At 43.9% G+C, this 26,900-nt stretch overlaps 1 protein-coding gene and 1 pseudogene across 4 annotated transcripts in view; both read right to left on the reverse strand.

The window, feature by feature from the left end:
• The window catches only part of LOC144827733 (sodium- and chloride-dependent neutral and basic amino acid transporter B(0+)-like), a 3,091,484-nt gene that overhangs the window by 1,840,360 nt on the left and 1,224,224 nt on the right, over positions 1-26,900 (reverse strand). The gene's annotated exons all lie outside the window — the stretch shown is intronic.
• On the reverse strand, positions 15,682-17,100 carry LOC144829414 (26S proteasome non-ATPase regulatory subunit 13 pseudogene; annotated as a pseudogene).

Here is a 26,900-nt window from a genome sequence, read left to right on the forward strand (position 1 = left end):
TATTTTATTGTTGGTATCAGCCCATTTTGCGAGATCCGCTAGTACCAGGATGCATAATATTTAGCTTCCGCGTCAATGAGGGCAATCAGACGATAATTGGCCGGATTTTTGCGGTCACCGCCTTTGTAAATTGGATTGATGATTGCTCCTCTCCAACTTTCTGGGAGCTGACGTGTGTTATTTATGGATCTAAACAGATGGTTAAATTTACTGGCCCAGTATTGAGGGTCCTCCTTGTATATTACTTGTGGGATGCCATTTGGTCCAGGCGCCCTCTCTTGCCTACTTTTACTAATTATTTGTGTTATTTGAAGTTCATCGCTAATCTGCAACGATTGATCTATACTTGCCTGTTGGGTTCTGGACATGTTTTGGCAATCATGAGGCTTATCTTTCGAGGCCTCAGTACTTGAAGATATTGCTGACGGGTGAAAAGCGGGTCTTATTGAGAAGGTGTTGGCTATGTGTTAGGACCATGCGCTTTCAGTTATACAGGTCATACTTATGACTTGTGACGGTCTGCTCAGGGAATTTACTTGCTGCCAAAGGCCCGGCTATTGGATTTTTTTATGTTATACAACATTTTAGTCCAGAACTCGTTGGCTTGATTTTTTTTTTCCGTCCAGATTAGCTTCTTGTAGAGTTTTCTTATTATTCGAACTTCTTGCCAAGCACTTGAATTGGCAGTATGGCCTTGGGCTCGTCTTGTGAGTTTCCGCAAGCGTTTTCTCAGGGTGAGTGCTGCCTTAGAAAAAGCAGTACTACTTGATAAATTGGTGTTCTTTTTGATATTGGTACTTTTCCTGGATAACCTGTTTAGATAGTTAGTCCAGGTCTCGGAGCACAGATTTTTATCTTGGATCAAGGATTGAAGTTCGTTCTTGGCATCCAGCGCTATTTGTGGCAGGGTGGTGCTTGTCCACCTCAATCGCTTCAAATTGATTGTAGATACTTCGCCTACCATTGTTCGTGCTTGCTTGTACCTTGATAAAGTCAGGTTCATTTCGATGTGCTGCATTGAATGGTCACTATATAATGAACTGATTATTTGAAAGTTTTTTATCAGTCTTAACAAGGGTAATGTGACTATCGTGTAGTCTAAGATTGTGCTTGTGCCTTGACCTGTGTAGGTTGTAGATGGTGGTTTATCTTGCTTGCATCTACCATTTATCACCCTTAGCCCAAGATGCTCGAGATCCCACATCAATTGCCTGCCAGCTGAATCGGTCTTCTTTACGGGTGGGATTTCCTGGGGGTCAACGACCCACTGCTTGTTTGCTATATTGATGTTATCCTCTTCTTCCGGCCAATGCAGGAGATTGGCATTGAAATCGCCTGTCAATATGATGTCCCATCTTGGTTGTTCGAGCCGGAAGTCAGAAACGACATTATTAATGCGTTTGAAGAATTCTTTTTTGGCTGCATATTTCGGGTGGGCATAAACGTTAATCAGGATAGTTGTTCGAGTTTCTCCCTGGGTCATCCCATCCAATTTGATAATTTGCATATCCGCCGAGGATATGGGCAATTGAGAGGCCTTAAACTTAAGCGCGGTGGATACATCTACCGAGAGTCCCCCTTTCGCACGCCCGTAACGTTGAGTTCGTGTCGCGTTGGCATGGAAACATAGTCTACCAGGTACATCGATTGGCTCCGTTAACCATGTTTCCTGGAGGGCTATAATGTCATACGTGCTCCAAGTGTCTGTTTTTCTAGTGTCATTTAAAATATCTTTTGCTCCGGCGATGTTCCAGGAGAGAAGTTTAATTGTGTCTCCCTGTAGTCTGCCTGTTACATGACTGGTTCAATCATTGTTAGAGCGCTGTGTCAATCTTGGGCTGTCATAGTTGTCATTATCTGCTCCCTTAGCGCCATGTAGTACGGTGTACGTGGTTTGACTTGTCCGTGTATGATCTCCTCTTTTGGTCTGCTTCCTTTAAAGGGGAGTTGGGTATCCCGGTTTTGCCTCTTCTTTCAGACTGATTCCCCACTCCTCAAATTTAGTAGTTTCGGCAAGAATGCTCTTGACGATTCTCTCATTCCTCCATGTAGCCAGTGTGCCTTCCTTTGCTGCATTATCTCCGAGGGAGATAAATTATTTTGACAGTAGGTCGGCTGTTGTTATTCGGCTCAGGCTTGTAATTGTAGATATTAGATGAAGAATGTTTCCTCGATTTAAGTAGTCTTGCTTACCGTGTACTTTATAATTGGGGATGAAGAGTAGCCTTCCAACTATTGGGGTTTTCAAATTAGGTGATAAGACTCTGGTGGAACGTACGTTGTCATTTGGTGCTGTTCATCTTGTTTGGTTACTTCCGTGAACCCATGTATCAACACACGGGTGGTTTATTATTTGCTTGTTAGCGACCATTTGAGACTGTTCCATTGATATTCTGTCTTTCAAAGTTCCATCCCTGCAATCTCGTTTTAGGCCGCCTTTTTATATATGCCGTCCATTTTCCCTAGCAACTGATGTGGGACTCGATCTATGTTTTACAAAATTTTTTAAATCGATGTTTTGTAGTAGTTCTATATTGCCTGAGTTTATTATTACTTGCTTTTCATCGTAGCGACCCCTAGCAACCTTGGTTGTAAATAATCTAATAGTTTTGTTATCACTTTTGCCTGGTCTGGAATCGGCGTTTGGAACAGTGATCTGGATGGATGATACCTTCTTGTTGTTTACCGGACCTTTAATGACTGTCCTTTGGCATCCCTGATTGATGTCTTCACGCCTTTTTGAGCAGGCTCATTAAGGTTGTGGTTTTTGCTCTTCGGTGGTGTGCATGCTTTTTTGTTGCGAATTATCACCTTGTGTTGTGGGTCACTTTGCGGACTCGCTGCAGATTCTTCCAGTTGTGCTGCGTCGCTGTCCACTTGTTCCATGCTCCAATCCACCTCACCTAGGGCGGATGATAGGGTCGTAGTGTCAATATTGGTTCTGCTACCAACACCTAAAATTTGTGGTTGTGTAATCCCCTCAGAGTGCATTAGTGTTTTAGAATACACCCTGTGCATCTGGTCATTTGCTTTTTTGGACATGGATTTGGTTATCTCTTTTTGGGGTATGAGCTTCAAATCTTTATGTTCTTCCGTTATCCTTGTGGGTGGTGGTTGCACCCTTAGATTAAGGTCATCTTCTGATTTTTTTTTAGTGTTTACACGGTTAAAAATGGGGTAGCTAATCAGCACCTGCTTCTCGGCCAGCTGATTTCTATTCTTTCTTGCTCGTTTATTTTGCCACTTTGTTAGACCTTTTTGATTTATTTGTTTTTCTTTCCCATCCGACTCAGGTTTATCTTTCTCAGTTGGTGTATGATAATTCATTTTAGATGTATTGTTATCAGTAGATGTATAATTGTTGGAGTGTCCCACAGGGAAATTGGTTCTTGATGTTTTGGTATCCTCTGATGGAGCGTCATTAAGCTTTATTAATTCGTCCTGCCTGGTTTTATGATCCAGTATTCGTTGTGCTGGCACTTCTGTTTTGTTTTCATGGCTCTTTTTGGGGGTGACTGTGTCTTTGATTGGAGTGTTTATACACTGCACAAAAGAGATAAGGTTCCTTCCATTTGGTGTGTTAATGTTTCTCTGGTTAACTAGCTTGCATTCATGCAAAATATCTTTTAGTATGGTTGGCAGATCTTTCAATTTTTCCAATATAGGGTTACAACTACATATATTAGTTGGTCGCCACAGTCGGGTTTGCTCCTGGAGCGTATCTAATGTGCTGACCATGGTGTCTAGTTTTTTGTTTATGCCGGATATGTATCCGGCCATGGTGCTCATTAGTTGTATTTGTATGTCTAGTTTGTCAGACTGCATATTTAAGGTTTTAATTGAGGTTTCCAGTATGCTCCCCAGTGCACTATGTAATGCAATTATTGATTCCAGATTTGTATTTAGTTCTTGCCTTTGGTCTTGCTGATGTTGGTTTAGTTTATTGTAAGTTGCGTCAATTTTCCGGTATGCATGCTTTTTGGGGGTCTTGACTATATGCAGCTCCTTATCTTTTTTATGTGATTTGCCCGGACTTTTTATTGTTGATAGGCCAATCCCCACTGACACATTTGAAATTTCAATTACTGATGTTTCTTTGAGACCCTTTTCACTGTGGCCTACAGGCGGGTGGGAGGTTAAGTCCGCGTCCCCAATGTCTGCACAATGATTCAGCCTGCTGGATATCTCGATTATGTATGAGATTACGGTATCCATGGTTATTGTGTTGTTTTATATTTTTCAAAATTATTTCTTGGGGCGCCACGTTTGTCCCTTGTGATTTGTTATGGGGTTTTGTTTGCTCCGGGTTAGATGCTTTTGTTTTGTCGTTTGGCTTCACCATGTGTGTTGGTGTACTGCCTTTGTTGTCCGTTTGGATTTGGAGTGGGGGCCCTCCCCACGGTTGTTTATTGACCTTTGTCTCTTTGTTGTGGTTTGTCACTGCTTGATTAAGCCACGATTCGTGCCTTGGAGTGGAGTGACTGTTTGGATGTTTGTCATGTGCTTCGTTGTAGGCGCTGATGTTGCACTGCCCTTCGTTACTGCAAAAGGCCTCTTGAGTTTCGGCCATTAAGTCATCCAAATTTATATCGAATGTCGGGGAGACAGAAAATGTGGTTTTCCTTTCAATTTTGTTTTGTTTTTTACTTATTTCCGTTATTGGTGAGGTCCCTTCACATATATTATCCATGCTCCTATTGATTGCTTCTGGTAATATTTGGTGTTTTACTTGTCCTGGGTCTCTATCCTGATTTTTGTTTTCCGTGTGCACTTGGGCTTGAGTTTGTATCGTGTGTTTACTATTTTCCCAAAGCATATGCACACCCTCGGTTTTTACCTCCACATCATTTACCCTCCCTGGGGTCAGGTTAGAGCTAGATTGTGATAATGCCCTTATGTCTGTTGTCTTTGTTGTTTTTGTTGGTTTGCTTGGTGACATTGGAGACATTGGCTTTTGAAGACCGTACGGTGTTGCTGGAATAGTGTACATTACGGATACTGGGTCTTTTAAGAAAGTAAATTTGCCAGTGGAGTTCATTGTACCGAAGATGGGGTAGATCTGGGGTATTAATGTGGTAACCGTACTTTCCTCAGTGGAGGGGGTAGAGGTTTTGTTCTTGGCTTTCTTTTTAAGTACTCGCGGGGGGGGTTTCGTGTCCTCCCTGAACTCATCTCTCTACCGTCGCTTCCCCTTTTTTGTTGTAATTAGGATTCTGCTTTGGTTGGTACGTTGGTGTTACGTTCCTCCTTACGTGAATTCTAGCTGCTGCCCCTTCTTTTTCCCCTTCTTTGTACTTCCTTGGCAAAACTGCGGCGGGAGGGTTGCTTGAGAGAGTCCGGCGCGCAAGCGGAGCACACGGGGGAACCGCAGGCAAATCAGACCTAGTCAGACTGCCTTCCTGGTCATCCCCTGGCTCTTACTTTGCGACTGCCTCTGCCGGCAGCCACGCTCGCGTCACGTCTCGACTCCCGCACCCTACACGACCTCACTTCACTTCCTTGATTGGTTGTTGAAAGTGGTATGCTTGGTGGGTGCGCCCTCTTCGCCTGGTCTAGAGTGCTAGGGCTGGGGATGAAGCACTGGAAACGTGCTGGAAGCTATTTCTTCTCCACTCACTCCTCCCACAGTGCTGGAAGTGGGCTCACTGCTCTTGCCACACTAGGAAGAACTGGGAGGCAAGTTGTAGCTCCCGTCGCGCTGTGGGGCTCTCTGCCGTGTTTTTAGATCGGCTCGCGGTTCTCCGCTACACTCAGGCGAGTCCGAAATGTTGTCGGGGAATTTGCAGCACTCCACCCCCACCCACGGGAAGGGCGTTAGCTTCTGGCATTTTCAGTGTACAGTTTTTTTGTCAGAGTGGCGGGTTGAGGTGAGTACTGTGGAAGTGAGGATGAGTGTCCTGACCGCTGGAGGCAGCTGGAAGCAGCGCTCGCCGCCCAGGTTACCCTCTCGTAGCCCCCCTAACTTTCACCACTGATGCAGCTACTTCCTCCTCGCAGCTCCTCACAGGTAGCGGCTGACTACTACTAGGAGTGTATGCCCTTGCCCCTGTCCCCCGATTCGCAATACCTCGGTGGCAGCTCCTCTCACTGCTCCTCTCACCACTCCTTTCACTACGCTCCTCACTTCGAGTCTGACTCGAGTCGTCTCGTCTCGACAGTGCCACCTCTCGAAAATCTTGTTTTTCGTGCAATGTCACAGTCCCTATCTGTTTTCAGGCTTCAAAATCGCCGGCCTGACTTAGCCTGCAGACCGCGCTGACCGCACTGCCCGTGGCCCCCACTCTGCTTACCAGCTCCGTTCCGCTTGGCTCCAACAGCCCACACACAGCACCGGGCCCCTCCCGGGCAGCTGGTGCGATCCCGATGCTGTCCCGATGCTGTCCCGATATCGAGCAGAGATGGACCTCCCGGCCTTGCTGCAGGTACGACGGCCTCAGCTGCGGGACACTTTTGCCGCTTTTGCCGCGTTGGAAGCTTTTAAAAAACCCACAGGGAGCTGCGGCAACCCACAGGGGCCCACAGGAGCCACAGCAACCTGGCGTCCAGACAGAATGGCGTTTGGGCGTTCACTGCGGCGTCTCTCTCTCTAGCTCTCTGGCGCCATCCAGTGGTCTGTCAGAATTCTTTCCTTCCAAAACGCACTCGTCGGTAACTTGAAAAAAGATGTCCTAGTCCATCACGGTCAATTGGTAACTAGAGAGTCTTCATTGTCTAAGTGGAAACATCTGGAAAGGCCATCTGCATTGGCATGGGCAGTCCCAGGTCTATGTTCCACTTTAAAGTCCAATCTCTTTAAGGATATGGACCACTGATATAGACCACTTGAAAGGTTTTGGGTATTCTCCTTTCATCTACATTAGCCATCTAAGAGGTCTGTGATTAGTTTGAATTAGGAAGTGTGATCAAACAGGTATGGTCTGAGCTTCTTCAGGGACCAAACCACAGCAAAGTTCTCCCTCTCAATGGTACTCCAATGCTGTTCTCTGGGGAGCAGGCTTCTGCTTATGAAAGCAACAGGCTGGTCTTGTCCATCATCATTTGTCTGGGAAAGGACCACTCCTATCCCCAGCTCATATGCATCACTCTGCACTGTAAACTGCTTGGAGTAAACTGGAGCCCTGAGAATAGGTGCTGAGCACATTGCCTCTTTTAGGGTGTCAAAAGCCTTTTGGCAGTCAACTGTCCAGTTCATTTTCTTGAGCACCCAGTCAAGCCAAGGATTTCCCTGAGTTGGATCTGGGTTGTTGGATCTTTCTTATCCAAAATGATATGGATTCTGGGTTGAATGTGTTAACTTGGCCTCCACCTACAAGGTGGCCCAAGTACGTAACAGTTCCCTGCCCTATCTGGCACTTCAATGCTTTGAAAGTTAGGCCTGCAGTTTGCAGGGTATGTAAAATCTTATCCAGGTGGACATGGTGATCCTGATAGGAAGAGCTAAACAGCAATATCATCAAGATAAGCTGCATGAAAGCCTTCCAACCCAGCAAGGACTTGATTCACCAACCTTTGGACGGTGGCAGGGGCATTCTTCAAACCAAAGGGCATCATAATAAACTGGAAGTGCACATCAGGTGTGGAGAATGCTGTGCTTTCTTTTGCTCCAGGGGCCATGCCAATCTGCCAGTACCCTGCAGTTAAGTCAAAGGTACTTAAGTATTTGGCAGCCCCAAATGTATTGTGAATCAGCCCTGGGGATGGGGTATGTATCTGTTTTGGTGACAGCATTGATGCCTCTGTAGTCCACAGAAAACCTAATTTTTCTCTTTCCACCTCAGCTTTGATGCTTTCCTCCAGTGTCAACATCACCAGACACCAGGGTGTCTAGCCAGGGTTCAAGGAAAAGAGCTGTGCATACTGTTGCAGAACCTGTCTGCAATTAGCTTGTGTTGGGCAGAGAGGGTTTCTGAGTAGAGTGATCCATCTTGGGGGCTATAGGAGAGTAGGTCAGGGAGAGGCTGACTCCGTCTCCTGATCCTCATCAGTAGCCATTAGCATGGTTACATTAGCCCTGTCACAATAGAGTTTGAGGCTTTTCACATGTATCACCCTTTTGGGGACTAGGTCCACCAAGTATGTGACCTCACTGTTTCTCCAGGATAGGGTAAGGGCCACTCCATTTGTCCTGGGGGGTCCTTGGTGCCAATTGCACCAAAACTCATACCTGTTGCCCTGGTTGGAATTCTACCAGTGCAGCTTTTTGGTCATACCAAAGCTTCTGCAGCACCTAGCTGGTCTCAAGGTGTTTGGATGTTTTCTGCATGTACTCTGCTATCCTGGAACAAAGGCCTAATCCATCCCATCTTGTTTTGGTACTTGAGGGGGTCTCTCTCATCCTTCCTTCACAACTGAGAGTGGTCCCCTTACAGGCTGGGTAAACACACGTTTAAAGGGTGAAAACACCACTCCCTTCTGAGGCACCTGTCTGTAGGCAAAAAGCAGGCAGGGTAACAGAACATCTCATCTCCTTTTGAGTTTTTCAGGAAGTCCCATTATCATGCCTTTCAATATCTTGTTAAATCTTTTAACAAGGCCATTGGTTTGTGGGTTGTAAGGTGTTGTGAACTTGTAGATCACCCCACACTCATTCCGCATGTGTGTTTAAGTATGCAGTCTAATACTACCTCCGTAGGAAACCCCACCCTGGTGACGACACCAATGAGGGCCTTGGCTACCACAGTGGCTGTAGTTGTCCTGGGGGGAATGGCCCCAGGATACCTAGTAGCATGATCCACTACTACTAGTATACATTTGTTTCCCGAGGCTCTGGGAGGTTCAAGAGGACCCACTATATCTACTCCTACCCTCTCAAAGGGAACCCCAACCACTGGTAGTGGTATCCTCCTGTCTTGTCAATGGCTTGACAGGTGACACAGTAGCTTACAAACGCCTTCACTTTTTGGGACATCTGAGGCCAGTAAAAGTGGGCGAACAATGTTTTCCAAATTTTTGTCTGGCCCAAATGCCCTGCTAGGGGGATGTCATGTTTTAAAGTGAGTAGGTACTTCCTATACAGCTGAGGCACTACCACTCTCTTAGTCACTCCAGGTATGGGGTCTCTGGCATCAGTGTACAGGAGTCCTTCCTCCCAATAGACTTTGTGGGATCCATTGACAACTCCCTGCTCCTGTGCAGCAGCGTGCTGCCTCAGGCCTTCTAGAGTGGGGCAGACCTGCTACACAAGGCACAGCAGTACCCTAGAGGGTCCCCCTGGTCTCAAGAGCTTTCCCTGAGGAGAGGGGTCCCGATCTTTTTGCTGAATGGAAGCTGTCTCACCAGTCTTCCTACCTTTTCTCTTGGGAGGTTGGGCTAACATTTCAAACTACAATCAACCTTTTCACCCTGTGCTAGCCATTGTGGTCTGGTTTTCACACACACTGTCTCAGGTATTTGTAGCATGGCCTTCATGTGTCCACATTCCTATCTCAGCCCTTGCTAAGGTTTCCAGATCATTTGCAAGCAGACAGGCAGATCTGAGCTTCGGAGAGACCATTACCTGTTTCAGTCCAGAAACCTCCCCCCAGCCTAATATCACCACAGCCATTGTATGGTTAGTGGTGCCACTGTCACCAATGGTAGCTGGATAGGTGTATCCAGTTAGGTATTGCTCTGGGGAAACATGTGTATCTCTCACCATAGTGACACTGGCACCTGTATCCCCCAGGGCTTCTATCTAAGTTCCATTTACTAAGGGCTACAGCAAGACCTTCTTTAAATTAAAGTGACAGACAACCACCGTGGCAAACCCTCCCTCCCCTTCAGAGACTTAAACAGCCTCAGTGTGAACCCTGATAATTTTATCTGGGCACAGTATTGATCCCAACTAGAGATTTGCCATACCAGTAGGTACTGGTGGGGGTCTAAGAGCTAGTTTGTTGGGAGAGGCAGCATCTCCAGTTTGGTGTCCCTTCTTGTTACAGTGGAAACACCAGGCCTTTCCAGGATTACAATTCTTCCCCTTGTACCCACTAGTGGGCAGGGAAGAGTTCTTGGACCACCCCCTTAACCAGGAATTTGGGAGCCTTTAGAAAATGTGTATTTTATCTTTGGGTTTCTCCCCCTCTTTTCTCTAGGGAGGCTTTGTGACCATTTTCTTTTTGTCACCTCCAGTGGCTGATTTGGTTGACCTCGTCTTGACCCAGTGGTCCACCTTCTTTCCCAATTCTTGGGGAGAAATTACACCTCGGGCTACCAGATGCTGATGCAATTTTACATTGATACAGTTAAATAAAATGTGTTCTTTCATGAACAATTTATAAAAACCATCATAATCTTGTACTTTACTTCCAGTCAACCAACCACCTAGTGTCTTTACTGAGTGGTCAACACTTTCCACCCAGGACTGACTCTAGGATTTCTAAGCCCCCCTGAATTTAATTCTGTACTCCTCAGTCGTGAGTCAAAATTCTTAATCAGGGTGCCCCTCATGAGTTCATAGGACTCTGCTTCTACCTCACTCAGGGTCAGAAGTCTGTCTCTGCACTTACCACAAACCAGTTCCCAGAGGAGTGCCCCCTCACAGTGAGATGTTCTCACTTTTCTAGCTCCACAAGCCGTCTCAAAAGCTAGGCACCACTTGGTGATCTCATCACCATCCTCAAATTTAGGGACAATCCCGTTGAGGATTTTAGGGTCTAGGATCCTTCTTTTTCTAAGTTTTTTAAATTGCTGTCACCATTGAAGTGTCCTAGGCCCATCTCTGCTCTCTCTTCTTTTTTAGAGCTAGGAGCCTAGTCTTTAGGTCTAGTCTTTTGGTCATCCTTACTAAAAGGAAATCCTCCTCAGTGAGGTTGTCCCTACTGTTTGGTATGGAGTTGGCCTGCCTCTGTAGGAGCTAGCCCCTGTACCTCTTAGACACAAAATTCCCTTCCTCCCTAAGTAGTTGTGGTGGCTGGTCCAATACTTTATCCTCCTTGCTACTTTCCCCATGCCATTGAAGGTCTTCACCTTCTTCTGTTGGGTGGTCCCTTGCATGCCCTGCCAGGATCTCCAGGAGTTACCTCCTGGTAGGTTTGGACTCATTTCTTATCTGTTTAGCCTTAAAGAGAAGTCTTAACTCTCTAACCTCTAGGTTGAAGGAAGAAGTGAATGTCGAGCTTATCAGCCATATTCCCTGGATTGCTCATTATTTTTCTAAAGTGGGGGATTTTTGGAAGACCTACACTAACAGTCCTAGATACTTCCCTGCTAACGTCAGTGACTTTGACTTTTCTAAAACACAAATGCTTTAGGACTTAACACAAGGGTCTAAAAAAGACTTTTAGAGTTTTGGAAAACTCGTCAATTCAAAAAATGATATGTGCTAAAGACAATTTTTGGATTCTTGTCATGTGATCAGAGGTTGACTAAGTTAGTCTAATTAATGCAAGGCTTTACATCCCACCGCTGATCCACCAATGTAGGAAGCTGGCTCTTTATATACTATACAAAAGGAAGGTCCATAGAGTCCCCAGAGGTGTAACAGCGGCTAAATTAGGTACGTACTAACAGCTCTCTTTGTGGTAGTGTTGGCAAGCAGTTAGGCTTATCCAGAGGGTGTGTTAAGCACTTGTTGTATACACTCAATTAAGGACTACCACACACACTCAGAAACAGAATTCAGACCAATTAAGTAAGTATAAAAAAAGTTATACTTAGGTTTTATTTTAGAAGCAAGCAGGACTTGGGACATGTATGTACCATGCACTTCTCAAATGCAAGGCTGTTCACGGAAATGCAGTTGTGGTTGAATTTGCAGTTGTTACAGGTTTGTATTACTTGGAAATGGAGTTTGAATTATACAGTAATTACTTTCAGATTACTTTCTGATTACTTTGAGTCCTGGGGTGGTATTCCTGGATACCAGGCCATAGGTTTGTGCAATACAAGTTAAGTATGACTTTTTCAACTTTGCAATTGATTTAACTTTTCTCCATACATTAACAGTCCACACTTAAAAAAATTGTAGGCCCAAAATCTTATAACATGGGTTCCTATGGGAGAAAAATAGTTATCGGTTTGGAAGGTAAGTACTCGACGTACAAGGGTGAGATTTGGAGGATAGGCAAGGATCCCCAAGGTCTAGATAGGCACTCAAGTTGCACCAGCACCAGCACTGGAGCGGCCAGATGCAGAGTGTGGGGTCCCAATGTTAGCCAATGGGGCTAAGGTGGTCTTTGCTTAGGGGCTGCTCATGAGCAAAGTTCCTGGGGGTTAAAGTCTGCACTGCTTTGGCCATTGACCAGCACAGGAGCTGCACCACCAGCGGCACTGGGGCGTCCAGGTGCAGGGTGCAAAACAGACGTTGGGACCCTGTGTTTCCCAATGGAGACCTTTGGTTTCACAAAGTTGCAGCAGGCTCAGGCAGGGAGACTTCCTGAAGGCGACTACCAGCTGGAGAGGTTAGTTGGGATCTTGGGGGATGCCTGGATACCATCACTTGGGACACTGGGTGCAGGGATGTCTTCTGGTGTCAGGTTTTCTTAACAGCTCCGGTTGGAAGAACCCTTCAGGTTGAGGCAGCAGGTATCGTTTTGAGGCTTGAGAGAGGTCGGGGATCACCAGATCACAGGGCAGGATTGCTGGGGAGTCCTCCTTGCTGTGTTAGGCCACTCGAACTCGGGCCGTGGGCGTCGGGTACAGAGTGGTGCATAATCGCTGGGTCACTTGAATCCGGATTCTGGAGGGGAATCTTTAGTTGAATCCGGTGCTCATAGGAATCTGAGTCTGTGGGAAGGTCGCAGGCCAGGTTCTCTGGCTCTGGGGGTTGCTGGCTGCTGTACTCGCCGGGGTTCTTCCTGTAGCCAGGCCGTAGACAAGACAGACTGGTAGGGCTGGTGCCAAGGCAGTTGGTGTCCTCTTCTCCTACCAGGGTCAGCACGGCTCTTTGGTCCTTCTTTCTTCCTCGAATCTGCGGAGGCAAGGTTCAAGGACGCCCCTGACTACTAAATTTAGGAGCCTTAAAGAGGAGTGCAGGTTGGGACCAATGGGTCCCTTACTTGGGGTGGGTACACCCCCTATTATGCCACCCTCCAGGAGGAGGGGGCATACGTCTCCTTCTAATTGGCTGAGCCTCTCATCTTCAAGATGGAGAGGTTTGAGATGTGTGCTTTAACTCAACTCCCCCACCTGATGGGTGGGGTTGGCAAAGGTGGGCACACCTCTCTTCCTTGCTTGGATTTCCCACTGATTCTCCCACCCAAAGTGGGGCCAGAACCGGTGGGAGAAAGTTTCTGGGGAAAGCAAAAGGCAGAGAAAGCGTCTAAAGGTGGTAGGCCTTTGAAGCTACCACTTTCGGGGACCCAGCTCATCCTGGGGAAGGAGGTATGACACCACTGCCCAGGATGGGCTTTGTTTCTGGACCCAGAGAGCGGAGACTCTCTACCTAGGGGTCCAAAAACCTTGGTGGTGGCAAATGGCGGGCAGCCATTCAGGAACGACACCAGGGCTGATCGATATTTAAGGGGCATCTCTAAGTCTGAGTGCATTTAATATAAAATCCCACACTGGCATTAATGTGGGTTTAATGTGCTGAGTTGTTTGCTACTGAACTTCCCAGTGTTTAGGTTTTGCCTGGCATCCGCTGCGCAGCAGCGTTCTCGCAGGCGAAATCTTATGTCAGAACAGTACGGGGGCTTTGTCCCGCCTGCTCTTCCATTGGCTAGCTCCATAAATGGAGGCTAACCATTGGAAGAGCGATCTGTCCGTCATTGCCGGAGCAGATTCGTGGGCGTTCCGGCGATTTTTACTCATCCCGCCCCTTTGCGATCGTCATGCGGCGGTGGGCGGTTGTTTTTTTTTTTTCTCGGCAATGCGGCCGCCATTATTTTGTGGAGCTGGGGCGGGCAGGTCGATCTCCATGAAAGTGGTCGAAGCTGAAAAGCAAATCTACTGCACTCAGCTGTTTAATCCATTATATGTATTTATATTCTCTAACTGTACCGCAATCTTGTTTTTTGCTGATAGCAGAGTAGAGTCAAACGCGAGGTTTCATAAGCTAGTTTACATAGCGCCACCAAGCCCCCCAGTGCCACTTTAAGTGCTTCCGAAAAACCAAACTCCCTTTTCTGTACCTCTTCAAAGTCTTTGGCTCACTTTAAACGGAAAGGAATAGGAACTCCCTCTCCTAAAATAGTCTATGGCCGGTGGAGCCTTTTAATCGGAGGCGCTGCAGACGGTAGATACTGGCACGCATCTTGTGGTGAGTTAGACAGTAATTAAGTTCGCAGTTAGATCCTGCGAGATGCCCTTAATAGTGGAGCACAGCTGCCCGCCTGCGTTCCCCTCCGCGCGTGTGCGTGTGTGCGCGCGTGTGTGTTTGGGAGGTGCCGTTTCCCACAGCTCTGATCTAATTCAGACGAAACTCAATCTCCGTGTGACCTACCCCGAGCCAGCGCTCTCCCACCCGCCGACCGCCCGCTCTCTCGGGCTGTGTGCATGTTACACATTTACATTGTCAATTTGGCAGGCTCCCCTCAAACACCCCTTGTGTCTAGGTTTACAATGTCAACCGGCCAGGATGCGGAGACTGTCTGCGGCAATAACACGCTCCTGACCCGGGTCCCTGTCGTTCATGCCCCCCTGCGCTCCCCCGTCCCCGCCCCGCACTTTTACTTCAACAGCCTGTGTCCTGTGCCCTCGCAGCGCCGACACCCTATACTCGCCAGTCAGCAGCCACTGTAAGAGGCCTTTGTTTGTTGGCATTCTGCGTGACCACAAAGCGCCAGAGGCGGCCGTAACAGATAAGGTTGAGAACCTGGAACAGACGCAAGAAGCTCATTCCTCGGTTTCAGCAAACCTCACATTCTCAGAACGTCCTATGACCTCTATTAACCTCTTTTTAAAACAGGCAAAACAAGGTTTGACTTGTGTGGACAACTGTGACAATGTCTATAAACAAATTGCCTGTATTAGGATCACTGACCTTATGCCTCTCTACTGTATTCTGTGTCAGGTTATGTGGCATCATACGAGCTGCCAGGGCAATTAATGAAAAGTCAGCCTCCTGTATAATTAAATTTGGATAGAAATTGCAGTGTCTACCTGAATCTTGATTCTAAGGAGCTCCGTAGCACCAGATCCCCAAGATACTCAAGGACACATTTCTTTTTTTTTTTAAAGATTTATAAAACAGTTTTATCGTTACTGGACAAGCCGTATCAGTGCAACAATGGTAGGTCTACTGATATACTCCTGAAATAAGCAATTAGGGAAAAATCAAATAAACAAGGGATATCAAATGATGGCATGATGCATCCAGGGTAGAACTACATTTAATATAGCAGCCTACCACGATGCTTCAAGACTTATGAAGCTGAACAATTTCCACTGACTCAAGTTCAAAACCTCAGAAGCATTCAACAGGTCTATTCTTGTCAAATGCTTCCTCACCTACTAAGAACAGCACATGAGTCCGCCTGGAGCCGTGGAAGACGACATCAATTCGGAAGGCTCAACAATGAAGGTGCCTGATGTGTCTAAGGCAAACTCTCAGCAAGGTATAGTACATTATGATAGAGCTCTTGTGGTGGAGTGCCAAGGCAGGAAGGACTCCAAACAGCCACTCTATGGACAATGCAGAAGAGCGGTATCTTGGGCTATCCCAACGCTACATTACCCTTCACACTAAAACCAATTTGGTTTCCTTGACAGCTGCTGTTTGACTAGATTTCCTCAAGCGGAATCACTCCAACCAAATTTATAATAGGCAAATAGGTCAAAGTGAAAGAACAAATCCCACAGAAGCTAATGGCTTTTAGTTGTCATTCTAGTTCTTTAGATGGTGAACAAAGACAGTTCAGCAGCCCTACAATTTCCTTTCCCTTAGCGTTGGAAAGCTACTGAAGCAACACTTTAGGTCAGTATGTCATGGGCCTGGTGCTCAACAAGCAGCTCCATACTCTTCACATCTGTGCACCAGAATTCCAGCCGGTCCTTCATGCTCTTTATCTGCTGTAGGTCCAAAACATGAGGCTGCACCCAGGTCATGTGAACACGTTTGTCCACCTCATCTATACTGCCTTTCAGCAGGCCGACAGACAGCGCCTTCATCACCAATAGCTCCACATCATTAACTGCCACCTGTGAACTCTTGGCAATTTCCTCAAAGGTCAGCTGACGGTGGTTTGCGGGCCGAGTAAACGTCATCTCCATTAAACACAGAAGCGGAATCTTCTTCAGAAGTAGACTTTCGTTTGCGGCAAGGTCCGGCTGCTGACCCCACGCAGTCTTCATGGCTCGGAATTTTTCAACGTTGCCACTGTTAAAGGCGTAAAGTGTGTCAATCAACCACTGCCTGTCTGTTGTACAGAGAGATTCCAACACAGGGTGCATGAGCAATTCACCAAAGTTGTAAACTCCTTCCCCGAGAAGACCAGCCACGCCAAGGGTGAACGCTCTCTCCTGCTGCTCAGAAACTGGAAGATCTTTAACATCAATGCATCCCAAGAAACGTAGGGCGTCCTTGTAGTATGAGGCGTGGTTGCCAATGGTCTGGTAGTATTTGCTAGAAAGGTCATAGAAGCGACTGTGCACTGAGGTTACACCTGCCAAGTTCTTCAGCATCTCATCCACCTCCTCAATTAGCTCTTTTGTGGTCTGCAGGTCCCCGATATTCAACTTCAAGGCCCCAATGGCGGTTTTACAAAGAATGACAGCCTCATCGCTGCTTTTCACTTTTTCACGAGTCTCTTCCAGAAAGGTGAGGGCCTCTGCAGGGTCGTTCATCTGTCGCACCACATGGAGAATGATTTCAACCAGCGACAGAGGATTCACCCTGTGCTCAAAATCATTGATAAAATTCTCATATAACTTGATAAGTCCATCTCCTTTGGCAAAATGTGGGTCCTGCACAAACTCGAGCAGCAGCAAAGTCAGCTGGTGCCACAGTTTCTTTCCATAGTACTCCTCCAGGCGGTTCCATACCGCCGCTTCCTCTGGGTCCGAGCTCAGGCTCTGCTGCTGCTGAAGGAAGCCCGACACATCTTTCATGGCTGAGCCGCTCGAGGGGATGTTGTTCTGGAACCGTGTGATGAGGTTTTGTCGACTTAGTTGGTATCTCTTCTGTCTTCACTTCTCACAAATGACTATTAAACAGACCGGTGCGGCACCCGGATGAGAACAGCGAAGGATTACTTACTTACTCAAGGACACATTTCACCAGGTAAAATCTGGCAAAAAAATGTCCATGTATATAGCCCAGAGTGTTGAAATTAAATGCAGAAATGTGAAAATGGCAATGTCAGCAGTAGCTCTACTTTCCTCAGGGGCAGTTTCCGAATGGAAGGGCAACAGCATACCCGGGACTTATAACACTCCATGCTTTCGGAATTTTCAGGTAAAGTATTGCTGCATCAGGAGTGCCTTATAAACTTAAGTGTCAGGTTTTCTTCAACATGTGCCTCCCAAACACTATCCCTCAACTCCGCCAAGATGCTTTCTGTAAGCACCCAGCACTATGTTCTCATTGATTAGTTTTCTGCTTGTCATGCACAGAGATCCATGCACAACATTGTAGGTACAGATGATTAATAAACATATAGACAGGAATACTGTTAGTGATGACGCTTAACTGCACTGATCATATTCATTTTCGTGATTACAACAATATACCAAAAATTGGAGTGACATAATATCAAACTTTTTCATTTACAAGGTGTGTGTGTGTGTGGCTCTGTGTGTGTGTGTGTGTGTGTGTGTAGCTCTGGGTGTGTGTGTGGCTCTGGGTGTGTGTGTGTGTGGCTCTGGGTGTGTGTGTGTGGCTCTGGGTGTGTGTGTGTGTGTGTGCGCAGGGTGTGTGTGTGTGTGTGTGTGGCTCTGGGTGTGTGTGTGTGGCTCTGGGTGTGTGTGTGTGTGGCTGTGGGTGTGTGTGTGTGTGTGGCTCTGGGTGTGTGTGGCTCTGGGTGTGTGTGTGTGTGTGTGGCTCTGGGTGTGTGTGGCTGGCTCTCGGGGTGTGTGTGTGTGTGTGCCTCTGGGAGTGTGTGGGTGTGTGTGTGTGTGGGAGTAATTGCTGTCTGCTGAGCTCGTCCGTAGGGTACAATAGGTCTCACATTTGCGAGAGATTAAGCTAATGGCAATGTAAATGACAATGACATTTATTTATCTGTTTTCAAAACCAACACATAAATACAAAATTTGTCATTTACAATGCCACTAGCTCTAACTTTTCCAAAGGCGAAACCATTGCATTGTAAAGGCTTGTTAGTAAAGCCATTATGGAGCTGTGGTGTTCGCAATGGCCAACTCCCAGATCATATACTCTCTATGACTTTATTACACTTACAATGTCCAAGGATGGACTTAGACACTGTAGGGGTACATGGCTCATGCCTCTGTAACCTCACTTGGGTTACTTACCAAAGCCTCAGGCAGTGCATTGTAGGTATGGCACACAGGGATGTGTGCCATGTTGACTCTTCACTTTTCTCTGCACCGAAACACGCAGCATTCAGCGGCAGTGTGTGTGTTTGTTACAGTGCAGGATTACCAAGGGTGGCACAAAAGGTGCCGCTGCCCTTAGAGGCCTTCCTCTGTCAGCGTGCCCTTGGTACCCATGTTACCTTTTACAAGGGGCTTGCCTGTGGCCTGGACTGTATCTATTGTGGATACGAAGGTACAGTTGTGGGAAAGAACACAGGCCCTGGGCACATCAAGTCAGGTTGCATCAGATGTCAGGCAAAAAGTGGGGGATAACAATTCAAAAAGTGGCACTTTCCTACAGCATGGTAAGAGGGTGTCCCTTCAGGGTATGGTTGAACCTTTCAACCAATCCATTGCTCAGGGTGAGGTTAGGGGCGGTGAACTTGTAGGCAACACCACACACCTTCCACACGGCCTTCATGTACAAAGACATGAAGTTAGTACCCTAGTTAGATGCCACCTCTAAAGTGAAATCCACACAGCTCAAGAGCCCCATTAGAGCCCTGGCCATGGTGGGCACAATCACCATCCTCACAGGGCTAGCTTATGGATAATGGGTAGCATACTCCACCAAGACCAGGATGAACCTGTTGCCATGTCTGTCGTGGGATCCAGAGCCCCTACAATGACAATGTCAATGCCCACCATCTCAATAGGGGTGCTCGTGACAGGAAATGGTTGGAGGGGGGCCTTTGCTTCTCTCTCCAGATTTGCCACTTGCATGGCAGGTTTGACAGGACCTATAGAATGCATCTAAGGCCTTTCTCATTGGGGCCAATAAAAGTGGGTAACAAGAGTGTCCACTGGCTTGTTCTGCCCCAAATGACCTGCCAGAGGCACATCATGAGCCAAACCTAGTAGGAAGGCTATGAGGCACTGGGGTACCGTCAGCACATAGGCAGCCCCAGGCTCAGCAACCTTAGGCTTACTATACAGGTGAGATCCTGAGGCATTAGCAGATTCCTGGTCCTCGGCCTGGTTCCGAAGACCCATAAGAGTGGGGCAATCTTTCAGTGCTGCGCAGAATTCCGTCCTGGTGGGGCCTCCTTCCTGCTGCCAAAGGGTCAGCTCTGGCAGATTCCCTAGTTCAGTCATGTTCCCTTGCAGGTTATGGGGCATCCCCCTCTGGGTCTGCCTCTTTCCGGACAACGGGAATTTCAGAAGTGAGATGCTCCTTGCCCCTTCTTTTCCTGACAGGCTCTTGGGCCATTCTTTCAGGCTCTAGGTCCTTCTGATCACCCTTCTGGCTGCCATGGACATTGTGGTCAGTAACGCCGAATCATTGACAAAATATCTATTACAAAAATATCGAGGTCAAAAATATCAACATCCTATCTACATCATGGTAAGTACAAAATATAGAGAAAAGAAGTTCTATGTTCTATATCGTTATTTTTTTAATGTTAAAAAAATATATTTTTTTAAATAATTCATATAATGTAAAGAAACTGTTAAAAATATTAATTTATTATTACAAATAATAAATAATACATATAATGCTAAAATAAATTAAAACATATACATATAAAATATAATATTCATCCATTAATGTTCTTTTGCCAGAACATGCAATCCGGCTGGAACGTTTAAACAAACACCGGTCCACTCTTCAGGTCAGTTTCTCTTTTTTATTATTTATTTTTAGCATAGACCATTTGACATTTCATAGTCGTTTCGACGTTCTGCCTTCTACTGGGTCACTGTGAGTTTGACATTGTGCTGCTTATGCTACATGTCCTTTTTCAGTGTCCTTGACCCAGAGTAACCACTAGAGCGATATTTCTTACTAATTCTGGCAACTTCTGGCACATAGGTTCCACCATTAGTATTGAACTTCACCAAAGTGAAAAACATTCCAATACATTTAAACACACATAAAATATATTTATTTTTCCTGTTTCTCTCATTTCATCCTCATTACTCATTTCTCTTCTCTTATTTTTGTCAATTATTTTTCTTTCCTTTTCTCTTTTTTTCGCTCCGTTTCACATTGTTATCCAGTTTTCCTATTTTTATACATGCTAGTTTTTAAAATAACATATATTATCGTTAACTTCAATTGTGTGCACCTATTGTCATATTCAATTTCATATAATCAGGAAACCAAGTAAGGACCAATGAAGTTACAAATCCCTTGTTTCATGGGTAGGCAATTCTTATTCTGAAATGCACTTAAGTCTAGTGGAACTGAATATTCCAGCATGGGTCACATGACAAGGAGGGATGTCATATATTCAATACACGTCAAAATTGATGCATGATAAAAAAAAATGTTTTGATTTGATAGATAAAAGCATCTAATGATAAATATAAATATATACTTTCATAGTTATTATAATATTACAACAATCCATCCTAAAGTGAAAATGTGCGAGGCAACTATTATTTTTTATCTATCTCGACAATAGTGTTTTACCCTGATCCAGGATTCTCATTCTAAAAAGCACCAAGCAGCTGTTTGTATAAAATATTACCAATATTACCGAAGATGATCAAGGCACAAATAAAGGAGGAGTTATTTACTCCTCTCTATTGATGGTAGATTTCCAATAAAGTGTCACGTGCAATAGTTTAAAGTGACATGTGCTCATAAGATCCTTTCTTCACTAAGGAACATTTTTAATTAAAGTGTCACATGCTTGTATAAAAAGTTACATTATTTCAGACATAATAATGATCATTCGTAATTAAAGTGTCACTGCTGTCATCTAAAGTAACATGTGCCATGACTAATTCCCACTTCTGATAGAGAGTATTAATGGCTGTTGGCAATAACTTCTCCATTGGCAATCAAAATCTTGCTGATCCACTCTCTGCCCATACATATCCCTTAGGGCCTTATTGTCCATGTTGAATAAAAAAGTGCAAAGTTTTCAAATAAAGTGCTTGTGGTGAGTACTACCTGCTGTGATCAATTATTACCTTCACCTTAGTCAGACGGTCAACCATGACAAGGTGCACATCAATGACAAATCTATAAAGTCTTCGAAGGTATTTATACTCTGTTTGCTGAAGATCTCAAATCTATAATATATACATGTGTTCTCTTAAGTGCTAATTGTAAAACAAATATCTTTTAAAGCAAACCACAGTTTCATAGTTTCTGTATCCATACTTATCACTAAGGTTAATTTAGCACATTTAGGTTATCTCGCAGACACTAATGTTATCATCACCAATATGTAATATATAGATTTACATATATTTATAAATGCACAAAAAGTTCAACATCCTTGTTATGGCCCCATGGTGTTTCAGTTCCCATCATTAGAATCAATCGGGATTCTTGTTTACGCAGCATATAATATATATACTTACTTAATAATATTCATAAATAATTATTTTAATAACTTATAAATTGTTAAAAACATTGTATAAATTATAAATGCATATATATATATACACATTGAAAAATAATATAAAATATAAAAAATAAATATAACAAATTAAAAAACTACAATATTTTTAATGTGTTTAAATGCGTGAGCATTGACTGAGATAGTGAACAGTCTCTCTTCTTCGGCACCAGTAAGGTTGGCAGTCTTCAGTCTGGACTACTTCCGGGGGACTTTTAACGGGTGAACACGATTGAATACTGACTTTTGGCAGCAATGACCGCAATAGAGAGTAGTCTCTTTCTTTGGCACCAGCGAGGTTTACAGTCTATTCTGTGTCACACTCCCGAGAGCCCCATGACAGGAAGTAGTTTGTCTGAACTACTTCCGGCATACTTTCAACAGGTGCATATGATTGAATACTGATTTGGCGGCAGGAATACCAATTACTATCAATGGAATTTCGTAACAACCTACCTTTCAATTTTTTATTCCCAGTGTGTGACTATAGGCACTCTTCCCACCCGTTTTTAGGCTCATGGGGCATTATCCCCTTAGGGTTCAAGTATGTAGACAACCTTAATACTAATTATAGCTGTCTCTCTTGGCACAACATTTATTTAATTAATACTGTCTGTTTCTGAGGATGCACTAAACGTCTTTTGTCCTCCCCGATACCAGCCTTTTGATATAGAGTGTGTGTTTTTTGTTCAATGTGTGTTTTTCTTTTGTACTGTCATTTTTTACCAGAAGGACACTTCATGAACTTTGGCATCATTGTTTACAGATAAGGAATATATTATCACATGTCACCTTGTTTACAGGTCACCACCTATTGCGATGAATGATGAATATGTCTTGCTTTTTTAATACTATGTCGTTTTTCTTCCAGATTACAAAATAGTATACCTATGTAGGTACTGTATACTGTGCATGGTTATTTAGCATGCTTATCACGTAGTTAATGCTACATGTATATACACTAATTGTTAGATATCATATAGACATCGCTCCTTATTATATGGTGAGTGTAGAAGGGAGCCTCTAGGTCCTAAAGAAGAAGCCAGGGGAGGGCTTTGAAACATGTTGACAGACATAGGAGGGACTTCTCATTAAGGCAATATACCTTCAACCCCATTTCCCCACTTTTAATGATACCAGCTCAAAGGAATAATAAAGTCTTCTAGTCCAAAGAGTCTGGTATTTCTTCATTCACTCTCTCATTCACTCCTGACCCTTCCACTCACACTCCTACATGACACAAAGGGCCTGATTCCAAAGCGGTTAGGAAAGCATTCCCACCTTGGGCCCCGATTATGATGTGTTAAGAAGGCCTCCTAAAAGCATTTGCTCCTTCTGAAACGGGAACATGTCTTCCCGACCGAGGGCCAGATTACGATGTTGTTAGGAACGTAGGCTGCCATCAATAATGGGAGTCCAACCAAATCGTATCTGGAAGCATCTGAATGCATCATACTCGGTAGGTCGGACTCTCCCGAACCAAGTTGGTCGAAAATTATTTCCAAACTGATTCGATCGGGAATATTTCCTACCCGCATCAGAATCGGTCCCATAGTCTTGTCTTTTGAAAAATAGTGCTCCCACGTAGTCGTAGGTCATGCCACGCCCCGTCCCTCAGTGGGGCGGGAAGACCCCTATGATGAAGCATGACATCAAGGGCCCTTTTCGTGTGTGAGGGATATTTTAACAAAACTCTGTGTTTCCACCACTGTAGGAAACACGCGTAGTCTGGGAAGACATGGCTCAACATTTATCTGAGGGTGGATCTGTGTTTTGTATCAAATAAATTATACACATTAACTAAAATACAGAAAAATATTGGATAGCGGTTAAAATTACTATTCCAACTCTAGAGAGTGTAACAGTAGGGAAAGTGTTGGATAGCCTTGTGGTAAAAATTGCTATTGCCACTCCACAGAGTGCAACAGTAGGTTAAGTGTTGGATAGGGTAGGGATAAACATTACTAATCCCACTCCTGAGAGTGCAACAGTAGGGAAAGTATTGGATAGCGAAAAGGTTAAAATTACTATTCCAACTCCAGAGAGTGCAACAGTAGGGAAAGTGTGGATCGCGTAGGGGTAAAAATGACTATTTCTGCCCCAGTGAGTGCAACAGTAGGGAAAGTGTTGGATAGCGTAGAGGTAAAAAATACTATTCCCAATCCAGAGAGTGCAACAGTAGGGAAAGTATTAGATAGTGTAGGGGTTATATTTTGCTATTCCAACACCAGAGAGTGCAACAGTAGGCAAAGTGTTGGATAGCGTAGGGGTTAAAAATAACATACTTATATATTAAATCATTTTTTACATTAAATAATGATGCATTAATAAATTAACAATAAAATAATCATAAATTCCAATACATTAAAATTACTAATTACTTTAATAACATGAAATTACTTCCCACCCTATTTGACAATAAACAAACAACCCACTACATATAAAATTGAACACAATTAAAATAATGATCAATTAATAAAAATGTATCACCAATTAATTAACACTAAATTAATTACCAATATCAATAAATAAAACTTAATTAATAATTAATAATTAATTAACAATACAATTATCAATATCAATAAATATTAATAACAAATTAGTTATAATGAAATACTCCCCACCCTATTCCCCTATAAACACCCAACCCACTCCTAAACTAAATTAACACAATGTATATATTGATTAATTAATTAATAAACATGTATTACTAATTAATAATAAATAAACAATACATTAATCATTACCAAAAAATATAAATTATTAATTCATTTATTATCATGAATTTACTTCCCACCCTATTCCCCTATAAATCCACAACCTGCTCCAATAAAAACATTAATATATTTAATATAATTATCAATCAATAAAAATGAATTACCGATTAATAAATAATTCAAAACAAATTAATTATCAATACCAATAAATAAAAATGTATAATTACTTTTTAACAATTAAATTTCTTCCCACCCTATTCTCCTATAAACCCACAACGCACTCCAATAAAAAAGTTAATACAATTAATATAAATATAAATTAACTATCAATACCAATACATAACAATGTATAAATACTTAATTAAAATGTAATTAATTCCGACCCTATTTCCCTATAAACTCACAAACCGCTACAGAACTAAAGTGCTTTATTTAATTAAAAATAATTAATAATTTCAAAAAATTATTAATTAATTTACTATAATTAAATTACTTCCCACCCTATTCCCCTATAAACCCACAACCCACTACGGTACTAAAACGCAAAATTTACTTTTAAAATTACTAACTTCTACACAATTAATACATATATTTAATAAAAAAATACAAAACATGTGGTACACACATATAAAATACATTCTAAAATACATAACACTAACATAAGCAACGATATTATTAACATCGATATTTTTGCTATCGATTTTACTAATTTCGATATTAAAAAAAACAATATTTCTTATTTAAAACAGAATATTAAGGTAGGTTGAAATAAAAAAACTAAGGGCCAGATGTAGGTCGACCAATACCGGTCGGTAATGGCCGAAATTACCAAATTTCGGCCGTTACCGACCGGTATTGGGCTTTTTAGATGTAGGTGGCATTTTTGTAGGATTCGGTATTTTACCGAATCGGTAATTTAAGGATTCGGTAAAATACCGAATTCTTAACATACCGATTCGGTAAATTACCGAATCCAGGATGTAGGGAGCACTCAAGTTAGTGCATTCCTCAGTTAAGGATTCGTTATTTACCACCAACTACAAATTGGTGGTAAATAATGAAAACCTTTGAAAAAGCATCTTTTTTGCTTTTCCAACAGTGCCATGTTGCAGACATACGTGCCCTTAGGGTATGTATGTCTGCAACATGTGCACCCATACACAATTGAGGGGTGCAACAGGGTGTCTGCCACCCTTCAATTTTTTTCCCCTCCAGGCCCATAGGAATGAATGGCAATTACCGAATCGGTAAATACCGATTCGGTAAATACCGAATTTGACAGATTCGGTCAAATTTACCGCAAAATTACCTACATACTATTTACCTATTCTTAAATACAGAATCGGTATGAATCGGTATTTAAGAATAGGTAAATAGTATTTACCTACATCTAGCCCCTAATATTTTGTCTGTGCACCAGTAACGCCTACTCTGGCAATCCTAACATCTTAAAGTGCAACCTGATCTTCACCTCCTTCAAGGCAGTATGCTCCAGGTCGCTGCCCAGCAGACAATCAGCAGGCATGGATGGACTCACAGCTACCCTCAAAGAACCTGAGACCCCTCTGTCCCACTTAAAGGGAGCATAAGCCACCAACAATGTGCAGCTCACTGTTGTCTACAGCAACAACTTGGTGGTCCACATTAGGGACTACCTGCTTGTCAGACACCAGATAACAGCAGACAGTTGTCTTTTTTTTTTTTTATCCTCATTCGCCACCAATCTTACTTTACTATGCACCCATGATCTCTATACCATGCTCAGCAAGCTGGAAGAAGGTGGGCAGTTAGATGTAAAAGCCGCCCTACAGGTGTCAGAGGTCTACTTGGATGCTAATGACGGACCAACTGAGATAGCTCTTCTACCAAGCTCCAGGAGCTAGGGGATCCTTGCCGTAAAGTCGGAAACACACGGCAAAGTCCAAACTGTGTTGAGGCAGCATAATCACAGGCTTTACAGTCTCATATAAGAGCTTGCACGAACTCTGCCAAAGTTGAACACAATTTTGTGCAGGTAAAGAGCCCCCCCCACAGTTCCTCAGCGAGCCATCCGCGGAGTCTGCAATGGCTTGATACCAAAATCAGACCTTCCTTCTCCCACAAGGCTTAGACATCAACTGATGTTCTAAAAAAGTGCCTTCCTCCACAAAATTCCTATGATCTAGTTTGGATTGGGCCCAGCTTTTCAACTGGAGGTATTTAAACCTACAGAGGTGTTTTCCGACGTTATCTTTAAGTTGATCCCATGAAACTTAAAGTTTTGGTTTGCCGTTGGGAACCAGATCTCCCAAATCTCCCAAACCGCTAGCCCAGAATCTCTCAAAGGTATTGCCAACCTATCCCTTAAACATCCTGGAGTACCAGGTAAATCCCACAGGGGCGACAGGCTGGAAAAATAACTAAGTGTAGTTGCTCCCCTTAGTTTCGCCCA

Source organism: Lissotriton helveticus, chromosome 4_1 (assembly GCF_964261635.1).
Source record: "Lissotriton helveticus chromosome 4_1, aLisHel1.1, whole genome shotgun sequence".
NCBI classification, from domain to species: Eukaryota; Metazoa; Chordata; class Amphibia; order Caudata; family Salamandridae; genus Lissotriton; species Lissotriton helveticus.